Consider the following 11427-nt stretch of genomic DNA (forward strand, 5'->3'; position numbering starts at 1 on the left):
GTAGATGTGATTGTGAAGGGGTGGGTGGATGTGATTGTGAAGGGGTGGGTGTGATTGTGAAGGGGTGGGTGTGTTTGTGAAGGGGTGGATGTGATTGTGAAGGGGTAGATGTGATTGTGAAGGGGTGGGTGGATGTGATTGTGAAGGGGTGGGTGTGATTGTGAAGGGGTGGGTGTGATTGTGAAGGGGTGGGTGTGTTTGTGAAGGGGTGGGTGTGATTATCAATACAAAGTGCTTTGGGACTGCTCAAGTCCACAAAGTATTTTGACAGTTTAACTTCTTTCCATGAGAGTATCCATTACATAGTACTGAAACATTTAGACATTTAGCCTATCAGAGTACAGTTACATATTTAATTTATTTACACATTAACACAGTCATTTCAATTACCTTAGAATAGTTCAAAACGACTGTCTGTATTATATACAAGTACTGCATTAATGATTTAAAGGGAAGAATTACTGACTAGTTTTAGACATAAAATATATTGTAGTATCATACATTAAATGATATTGTTCAGTGACTAGAGTACACCAATAAAAAGACACAAACTGATGCCTGACAGAGTGCAGTACTGTAGTACACAAACTGACAAAATGTGGATCCAGTTTGTCTCTAAAATATTTTGAAAACAAGTATTGAAGTACAATTCATGAACATTGAGATGTTCTTATTCCAGGAGTCTGATGGAGGGACAGCTTCAGGAACTTGTTCATCTATACTGCAGTAGGGAAGCACCCACCCACCTTTTTTTACTTCAATCCGATCCTGATACCTGAACTTGTATATCTGCTGATACTATTGAGACCAGAGCTGTTTGCTTTATTTTATATGAGGCTGTAATAAACTCCTCTCTACAGTAAAGTATGAAATGTACTAATGTATACATGTACTCTCTCTAAAGACAACTTGAGGTTAGTATCAGGACAGAAAAGGAAGCAGTACAAAGTATTTTAGTTCCATGTGGACAATGTGGGGGTCTGCGTGACGTCATCATCTCATAATAAACTACTTCTATCTTTAGAACCTCAGAATGACTTTATTAATCCCTGGGGAAACTCTTGAGCAAGGCAGCAGCAACACAATGTTTCCAGCTCTAACGCAGCTCCAACCATTGGGACTATTTTCAGGGAGTTTAGCGTGGAGGAGGACGCAGCTTCACGGAGGTGTGAATCTCCTGCTGACAGCCTGGAGGAGCTGCTGCTCATTGTTCTGATGTCAGAGCTGTTCTCCTCCCAGAGCTGGAGGCTGAAAACACTGAGGTCTGGCTGCAGAGCGCCGCCCTGCTGGACTACGGCTTTGCTAACATCCACGTTGCTGCGTTGCTTTGCTAACATCCACGTTGCTGCGTTGCTTTGTTGCTTTGCTAACATCCACGTTGCTGCGTTGCTTTGTTACTTTGCTAACACCCACATTGCTGTGTTGCTTTGCTAACATCCACGTTGCTGCGTTGCTTTGCTAACATCCACTTTGCTCTGTAAATATTGCACGTTGTTGTGTTGCTTTGCTAACATCCACGTTGCTCTGTAAATATTGCACGTTGTTGTGTTGCTTTGCTAACATCCACATTGCTGTGTTGCTTTGCTAACATCCACATTGCTGCGTTGCTTTGCCAACATCCACGTTGCTAGGTTGCTTTGCTAACATCCACATTGCTAGGTTGCTTTGCTAACATCCACGTTGCTCTGTAAATATTGCACGTTGTTGTGTTGCTTTGCTAACATCCACGTTGCTCTGTAAATATTGCACGTTGTTGTGTTGCTTTGCTAACATCCACGTTGCTCTGTAAATATTGCATGTTGTTGTGTTGCTTTGGAAACATCCACGTTGCCACGTTGCTTTGTAAATATTGCACGTTGCTGTGTTGCTTTGCAAACATCCACATTGTTGTGTTGCTTTGTTACTTTGCTAACATCCACATTGCTGCGTTGCTTTGCTAACATCCACGTTGCTCTGTAAATATTGCACGTTGTTGTGTTGCTTTGCTAACATCCACATTGCTGCGTTGCTTTGCTAACATCCACGTTGCTAGGTTGCTTTGCTAACATCCACATTGCTCTGTAAATATTGCATGTTGTTGTGTTGCTTTGCTAACATCCACGTTGCTCTGTAAATATTGCACGTTGTTGTGTTTCTTTGCAAACATCCACGTTGCCACGTTGCTTTGTAAATATTGCACATTGCTGTGTTGCTTTGCAAACATCCACGTTGCTGTGTTGCTCTGTAAATATTGCACGTTGTTGTGTTGCTTTGCTAACATCCACGTTGCTCTGTAAATATTGCACGTTGTTGTGTTGCTTTGCTAACATCCACGTTGCTTTGTAAATATTGCACATTGCTGTGTTGCTTTGCAAACATCCACGTTGCTGTGTTGCTCTGTAAATATTGCACGTTGTTGTGTTGCTTTGCTAACATCCACGTTGCTCTGTAAATATTGCACATTGCTGTGTTGCTTTGCAAACATCCACGTTGCTGTGTTGCTCTGTAAATATTGCACGTTGTGTTGCTTTGCAAACATCCACGTTGCTTTGTAAATATTGCACGTTGCTGCGTTGCTTTGCTAACATCCACGTTGCTAGGTAGCTTTGTTAACATCCACGTTGCTGCGTTGCTTTGCAAACATCCACATTGCTAGGTTGCTTTGCTAACATCCACGTTGCTGTGTTGCTTTGCTAACATCCACATTGCTTTGCTAACATCCACGTTGCTCTGTAAATATTGCACGTTGTTGTGTTGCTTTGCAAACATCCACGTTGCCACGTTGCTTTGTAAATATTGCACGTTGCTGTGTTGCTTTGCAAACATCCACGTTGCTGCGTTGCTTTACTAACATCCACGTTGCTGTGTTGCTCTGTAAATATTGCACGTTGTGTTGCTTTGCAAACATCCACGTTGCTTTGTAAATATTGCACGTTGCTGCGTTGCTTTGCAAACATCCACGTTGCTGCGTTGCTAACATCCACATTGCTGCGTTGCTTTGCTAACATCTAAGTTGCTGCATTGCTAACATTCACGTTGCTGCGTTGCTTTGCTAACATCCACGTTGCTGCGTTGCACTGCTAACATCCACGTTGCTGTGTTGCTTTACTAACATCCACATTGCTGCGTTGCTTTGCTAACATCTACGTTGCTGCGTTGCTAACATCCGCGTTGCTGCGTTGCTTTGCTAACATCTACGTTGCTGCGTTGCTAACATTCACGTTGCTGCGTTGCTTTGCTAACATCCACGTTGCTGCGTTGCACTGCTAACATCCACGTTGCTGTGTTGCTTTGCTAACATCCACGTTGCTGCGTTGCACTGCTAACATCCACGTTGCTGTGTTGCTTTGCTAACATCCACGTTGCTGTGTTGCTTTGCTAACATCTATGTTGCTGCGTTGCTTTGCTAACATCCATGTTGCTGCGTTGCTTTGCTAACATCCACGTTGCTGTGTTGCTCCGCTAACATCCACGTTGCTGTGTTGCTTTGTGGTGTTGTGAGACTAAAATCCGTCCAAACAGCAACATGTTGCCATGAAAAGTTGGATAGCACAGTGCTACTTCCCTAGCCTGCTCGCTGGCTGCAAACTGTGGACTGGATTTCCTGACTCATTCCTCCTGGTCTCATTGAGACCCGCCTCCCTTCAGGAAATCCAGTCCACAGTTTGCAGCCAGCGAGCAGAGCAGCACCAGGGAAACACTGGGGATCATTTCAGCACCATGAAGCGGACCAGGATCATGGATCAGACCAGGACCATGGATCAGACCAGGATCATGAAGCAGACCAGGATCATGAAGCAGACCAGGATCATGGATCAGGAACCTCTGATCAGTGAATTCCGTTGATATCGGAACCCGATCCCGGATCGGATCGGCTCCGTCCCTAAAAACCACGAGCCCGTTCAGGCAAGGTGGGCAGATGATTCACTTGCCTGAGCAAAACTGTTACCAGCCCTGGACGGAGGGACAGTCCTTAATGTCCAGCCCAGTTGGCATTTGTGGTGCGCGGCACCAATGTTAAGGTGCATTACTGCCACCTACGCTGCTGGTGTGTGAACCAGAGTCACCTCTGGATAGAAGAGCTGGAGTGGAACATGGTCGGCTTACCGGGGCACTTATATCGGAGATCAAACGGTCCAATAAAAATCCGATAAAATCCGATACTCGTTTTTTTGGCCGATATTGGACCGATATCCAATATCAATATCGGATCGGGACACCCCGATCTCATCATGTGAGAAAAGTCAGGAAATTCAGCGTTTTATCAGAGTTTACTACTATGGGACAAGAAAAGATATGCAGATATGATATATACTAACTGTAGAAGGCCCAGATTCACACAAAAGATCCTGCATAAAACACATAAAACACATAAAACACATAAAACACTATTCAACATGAAGTCTCCATCACCAGAATCCACAAACAGACATGGGACCAAGTCACACATGTGAAAATCTCAAGTCAATATTTCTTGGGAAAGTCAAGTCACCTTATTCTCATGTACTGTTTTGACGAATTTGTTGTGATTCAAAATATATCTACTCACTTTGCTGTTTTAAAAAACATATTTATGTCAAGATTTATTTTTAAGCAATACCAGTAGTGTTTTTTTAAAATCTCTTTTGAGTTGAGAATCCTCCAAGTGTCAAATAAAAGTATATGGTTCCGAAGCTGTTTCGTTGCAGCCACCACCTTTGATGAGCGGGACTGAACCAGTTCTGGGTTCACCTGGACTTACTACAGGGGAACTCCTGGAGGAAAGGTCAGCTAACAATTTGGAGTAGGAAGGTACCGTAAATGACTTTGGAGAGTAGATACAACCCAAAGTTAACGTTGCTCTCTAAAGAAGCCTGAAATTAGGATGAATCTTCCTGCACCGTCCTTGAAGCACCTCTAAGTGTGAAGTCCTCTGGGCAGCAGGACTGCTCAGCTTTAAATGTTCACGGTCACTTAAGTGGGTCTCTGGAATAAAGACGACTTCTGTCCCCTCCATTTGAAGAGAGGAGAGAATTTTGCACCTCTTAACCAAATTGTTGATTCCCTTGGTATTCTAACTTAGTAACACTGATCCTTAATAAAAGGTGCTTTGATGCAGAAATACGTTTCCACAGAGGAATAAAGAACAATGACAAGGCAGGACTGAAAGCTCATGAGTTTCAGATTTTTCATTCAGAGAAAAAATGTTGAAATCTTCTTCTTTTCCCTTCAGTGTTCGGAAAACAGTGCTTTGCTCTGAAAGAGACATTTTTACACTTATTGTTGTTTTCAATGTTTAATTTGAGAAGATTGTCGCCTTGTTTTTCACCCAACAGCCTGCCAGGCTATAAGCAGTGGGTGGAAGTGTTAGTTCCAGCTGTCAGAGGCGCCGCCGGCCGGAATCCTGGACGCACCGGGAATACAATTTTTTTGAAGGTGTGAAAAAAATAAATGTTAAAGGCAGTGGCGGGCGTCAGGGCCTGAAGGCTTCTCTGAAGGCCGAAGAAAAAGATCTGATTATATATGTTGATTATATTTTGTCCATGAATACTTGTTAAATAATTCCAAACTGTCTGTCCGCTTCCTCTCATAGCTCCTCCCCGTCTGCTGCTTCCAGACTGAACTTCCATATTAAAGCTTTTAACCAATCACAGTTCAGACATCAGCTGTTGCCGGGTAAAGAAATCTGCCTGAGGCCTTCAGGTTCAGTTCTGCAGGCGTCTGCAGTGTAAAATAAGAGTCAGCCGCTGCAGCTTCAACCAATCAGATTTAGATATTGACGACTCAGGACCTTCTAGAAGGGCGAGGGTGACGTCAGTGTATTCCAGCCCTCTGATTGGATGGTCAGAGTTCACTCTCCAGCTAGCTGACTGCATCTGGAGCAGCTGCATGAACAAAATATAGTTGTGTTGATTTAATAGAGGTTTAGTCAAACTACAATGGCTGAAGGAGAAGATGAAGACATTTGGTTGAGAAATTTCGTCAAAACAATTTTCAAGACAAACTTTTCCAGGTCATTGAACGCACCGCAGCAGTCGAGCGCAGGGGTCCGGTGTAATTTACCTGCGGTCACTACAAACTCCTTAGCAGGATTCAGGATTATATTAATTACCATTATATTATTTTCAAGACCATGAAAAGCTGACGTTTGTCACCGTCCTCGACCCCCAGAAGTTTTGAGAAAAGCAGATGCTATTTTATGCAGCTGCAGCAGAAGGTGAGACGTGAACTTGGATTTTTTTTCATTTGTAAAGGTATTTCTTCTGGCTACACGAGTATCTACCTGTGATGCAAAAGCCTTTTATACTGCATGATAACATGGTTTCCGTCGCCATAAGAAAAGGTGATTGAGGGGTGGATTGAGTGGGAGTGGGGGGGTTTTGTGCGTACTATGAAATTGAATCCTGGCAGCGCCACTGTTGGCTGTGATGAGTAGGTCTCCACCGTGCAGCACTCGGACTGGAACCCGAACCCCTCCCGTGAAGCAGCTCAGTTCATCAACAAGATGAGTTTTGACAGACGTTTTAATATTTTGACACATCTGGTGGCTGCTGACTAGAAAACAAAAGTATGGGCTTATTAATGGAAATTATGACCATTTAAAGAGCTGTGAAATATGGACGTGAATATGGCTCAAAAATCACTTTGAAACTTAACAGAAATGCTTTTTCATTTTCAGATTAAAACTGCATATTTTCACTCATAAATAAAAATTAATAATCAATCATCCAAACTGCATTTTCATTTTCTTTGACAAAATTGTTTATTCTGTGACTTAATGAAAATTAAAACAAAAAAGAAAAAGATGATTAAGGTTTAATTTTCAAAAGACACTCCAGCAAATAGTGACCAAAATTCATTTTGAAATGTAAAATTTGAAAATTAAAATGCATTTGCAAAAATGCTTTTTCATTTCAAGGATAGATCAGCATTATCTGACTGATAAATGAAATTAATAATAGTTCATCCAATCTGCATTTTCATCTCCTTATTCGGGTTGTCTATCTTATGGACTCAAAAGAAAACCTAAAGAGACAATTACTTTTTCGTTTTCATGTCCGACCTGCAAAAAAAGGATCAAAATTCAATCTTAGCATTTCCAAACGATGCAGTAGAGCGACGTCAGAGGCTCTACTGCTTCTGACTGTGCTGCTCATCTAATACACCAGGGGGCGCTGTGCATATTTGAGCTTGAGCAAGAAAAGAGACATGAGGGGCAAAGCAGCTCTTTAGAGTGACTGAACGACTAGAATCACTTTAATAAAAAGACGTGTTCACTGAATCCTTCAATGCTTGTCAGGAGGAGCTCCGATGGTGTACCACCGTACGTTTAGTGGCCGCGGTGCGTTCAACGACCACCGTACGTTTAGTGGCCGCGGTGCGTTCAACGACCACCGTACGTTTAGTGGCCGCGGTGCGTTCAACGACCACCGTACGTTTAGTGGCCGCGGTGCGTTCAACGACCACCGTACGTTCAGCTCCAGCGGTGCATTCAACGACCACCGTACGTTCAGCTCCAGCGGTGCGTTCAACGACCACCGTACGTTCAGCTGCCGCGCTGCGTTCAACGACCACCGTACGTTCAGCTGCCGCGCTGCGTTCAACGACCACCGTACGTTCAGCTGCCGCGCTGCGTTCAACGACCACCGTACGTTCAGCTCCAGCGGTGCGTTCAACGACCACCGTACGTTCAGCTGCCGCGCTGCGTTCAACGACCACCGTACGTTCAGCTGCCGCGCTGCGTTCAACGACCACCGTACTTTCAGCTGCCGCGGTGCGTTCAACGACCACCGTACGTTCAGCTGCCGCTGTGCGTTCAACGACCACCGTACGTTCAGTGGCCGCGGTGCGTTCAACGACCACCGTACGTTCAGCTGCCGCGGTGCGTTCAACGACCACCGTACGTTCAGCTGCCGCGGTGCGTTCAACGACCACCGTACGTTCAGTGGCCGCGGTGCGTTCAACGACCACCGTACGTTCAGCTCCAGCGGTGCGTTCAACGACCACCGTACGTTCAGCTGCCGCGGTGCGTTCAACGACCACCGTACGTTCAGCTGCCGCGGTGCGTTCAACGACCACCGTACGTTCAGCTCCAGCGGTGCGTTCAACGACCACCGTACGTTCAGCTGCCGCGGTGCGTTCAACGACCACCGTACGTTCAGCTCCAGCGGTGCGTTCAACGACCACCGTACGTTCAGCTCCAGCGGTGCGTTCAACGACCACCGTACGTTCAGCTGCCGCGGTGCGTTCAACGACCACCGTACGTTCAGCTGCTGCGGTGCGTTCAACGACCACCGTACGTTCAGCTGCCGCGGTGCGTTCGACGGCCACCGTACGTTCAGTGACCTCAAAACCTCACAGTACGTGAGCAGATCACTGAACAAGCACCGTTCCCTCGCTATGAGAGAATCTGACAATACAGCTCTGTTCTCTCAATTTCCTGGTTTCACCGTTCAGATGCGAGGCAGTCAGAGGAAGGAGAGCGGTGACTGACGTCACTGTTCTGCGTCACTGTTCTGCGTCACTGTTCTGCGTCACTGTTCTGCGTCACTGTTCTGCGTCACTTGGGAATGCAAAATGGAATAGAATGTTCATCCTTTTTTTGTGGAGCGGGCATGAAAACGAAAAAGCAATCTCCTCTTTATGTTTGCTTCTGAGTTCTGAATAATAAATGTGCAACCTGAATAAGGAAATGAAAATGCAGTTTGAATTGACTATTATTAATTTGATTTATGAGTCAGATAATGTAGCTCTATCCTTGAAAAGAAAACGTATTTATGCAAATGTTTTTTTAATTTTCAAATTTGCCATTTAAAAATTTATTTTGGTCACTATTTGCTGGAGTGTCTAGAAAATTAAATCTCAATCGTCTTTTTCTTTTTCATTAGGTCACAGAATAAGCAGTCTTGTCAAAGAAAATGAAAATGCAGTTTGGATGATTGATTATTAATTTTTAATTATGAGTCAAAAATTGCAGTTTAATCTGAAAATGAAAAGGCATTTCTGTTAATACATTTCAAATAGATTTTCGAGCCATATTCACTTCCATGATGACTAATATTTTCATTAAGATTACAGCATTTTTAGCTCAATGCTCTCAGGTTATATGAGCCAATGACCCAAATCAGTGGTGGATCACATGACTCCACAGCTCTTATCATTACCTTTTAATGCTCGTCATTATTGATATCGACCTTGTTATCATCATTCGAGCATTTTAGTTCAATGCCTCCCAGGTTAGGTCTCAAGTGGTTGGTCGAAGTTCTACACGTCTCTCTAGTAACTTTCAATTGTCATAATTTACAAAAGTGCATATAAAACACTTTTTCTCGTCACCATCTACCAGATAATGTGTCAAATATTCCTTCTAACAACCATTTTCCATTTGAAAACCGGAAGCTTGTCCATACTGACGAGACGCTACCGTAAAGTAAACCATATGGGCGTCCGCAAACTGGGAGATGCTGGTTGACCGCAGTGCTCTGTCACGGGATGAGGATCCGGGCTGCGCCGGGCTGCGCCGGGCTGAGCCGGGCTGAGGATCCGGGCTATAGCGGGGCGGAGGAGCCGGGCTGAGGAGCCGGGCTGAGCCGGGCTGAGGATCCGGGCTATAGCGGGGCTATAGCGGGGCGGAGGAGCCGGGCTGAGGATCCGGGCTGAGGATCCGGGCTGAGCCTCCTCTCAGCATCCTGACAGCTGGACTTGTCATTGTACTCACTGGTGGAGCGGAACGGGCTGCGGGTGCCGGACTGAGCCTCCCTGGTCCTACGCCTGCTCGCCGGCCGTCTGCCGCATCTTTGGTCCGGCCGCTTCCTGCCGGGCTCCACAGCTCTTAATACCGGCTCAAGCCGGTATTCAACCGCGTGCGCGCGCAAGCCTCCGAGCCTCGTGAACGCGCAGGGCTTCCCTGGATGTGCCTGCCCCACTACCTACATGAGGCTGGCCACACACCTCGCGCATAAATCTGTGAAAATAGTCCCAATCGTTAGTGCTGGTTTGTGCTGAAAGAAATGTCGTTTGTGCTACTTTGGTTTTTAAGATATTTGATAATATTATAAAAGAAGGACGTCATGTTGAGCAATGTCTGTTCATGCCAGTAGATGGCACTGTTGTATTAAGAATAAGTTTAAAGTATTTAATTTATTTTTCCTTTTACACATTTCTTATTTCTTGTACATTATTGTAAATGTCATTTCTTTGTTTTGTAACAAAAGTATTTTGTTTGATTAAGAATCTGCTGGTTATGTTGGTTTTTGGTTAAATGTGGGCGTGTCCACTCGTCATATTTATATTTCCAGGTTTACAAATGAATGAGAGACTATGAGGTATTTGGGACTTGAGAGGAAACATATATTCACTGTGTGACTAAGGCCGGCATACAGTGGATTAGTAGCCTCTTCTCAATTCCTCCACGTCCGTCATATTTAACTTTCCCTCTTTTACTTCAAATAAACCTGTATATGCGTCTACTTCCTGCTACTACAGAGACACTGCAAGCAGGAAAGGTGTGATCAGGTATGGACTAGTCCCCCTGAACAGAAAGACCCCCCACAGCTCTTACTGATTTGCTTTGTATTGCTTTTGTCTTTTCCAGACGGTTTGACTCGTCCAGTAAATACAAGACAAAAAGCAAATGGAAAGACAAAGCCAAAACAGGACAAGCATTGACAAAATGGAATAAGCAAAGACGAGATGGAAAAAGAAAGAACCTTTGTATATTTTTTGTTTTATTGATTCTCTTTATATTTTGACATTTATTTCCTTTTAATTGTGGCACTCCTGTGATTCCATAGAAGAATGCCATATCTTACGTTTTGTGAGGAAATAAAAACCTCCTCTATTTTCTATTTTTTTGTATTATTGTTGACGTGTCTTTTGTTTTGGGGATCAGATCCATCCCAACCAGTAGATCGCGTTTGAGGCGCACCGTGTAGAATAGAGGGACCAACACGCAGCTGTGGCCTCCACAGGTATGACTATAAAACATTTTATCAAGCCAAAGCGAGTCCAAACATTAATCTGACCCCAGCTGGTTTATTTCCTCACAAAACCTAAGATCTGTCATTCTTCAGCCTACAACACATGGACCCACACTGCCTTGTAACAGGAAAACCATGAAAACACAAAGAGTCTGGCCCAGATTCATGATGGGAGGAACGGTGATGTCATCAAAACTAAAGCAGCACAAACCTGCACGAACCACTGAGACCATTTTGGCTCAATTTGGAGAATGTGGGCGGCTGAGTGGCATCATCGTCTTATATCAATACTAAAGCTGCACAAATGAAAACTCTTTCAGCACAAACCTGCACTAATGCAGCACAAACGATTTGGACTATTTTCACTGAGTTTTGCGTGGGGGAGGGGCCCAGCTCACAGTAAAGCATCTTAAATATGACAGAAAACCTTTTTATTTGACTATCATAACTATTATGAGCTAGGTTTTTATGATACGATATACTGTACCCA

General features: G+C 44.3%; 1 protein-coding gene across 1 annotated transcript in view; it reads right to left on the bottom strand.

Moving 5' to 3' along the window:
* The window catches only part of slc16a6b (solute carrier family 16 member 6b), a 17396-nt gene extending 7619 nt beyond the window's left edge, over nucleotides 1-9777 (bottom strand). The window contains exon 1 of the mRNA XM_080487654.1: nucleotides 9677-9777. The gene's annotated coding sequence lies outside the window, so the exon portion shown is untranslated. The remainder of the gene's footprint in view (nucleotides 1-9676) is intronic.
* Nucleotides 9778-11427: the final 1650 nt, after the last annotated feature.

The sequence above is a fragment of the Lipophrys pholis genome (genome assembly GCF_963383615.2).
Source record: "Lipophrys pholis genome assembly, chromosome: 19".
Lineage (NCBI taxonomy): Eukaryota > Metazoa > Chordata > Actinopteri > Blenniiformes > Blenniidae > Lipophrys > Lipophrys pholis.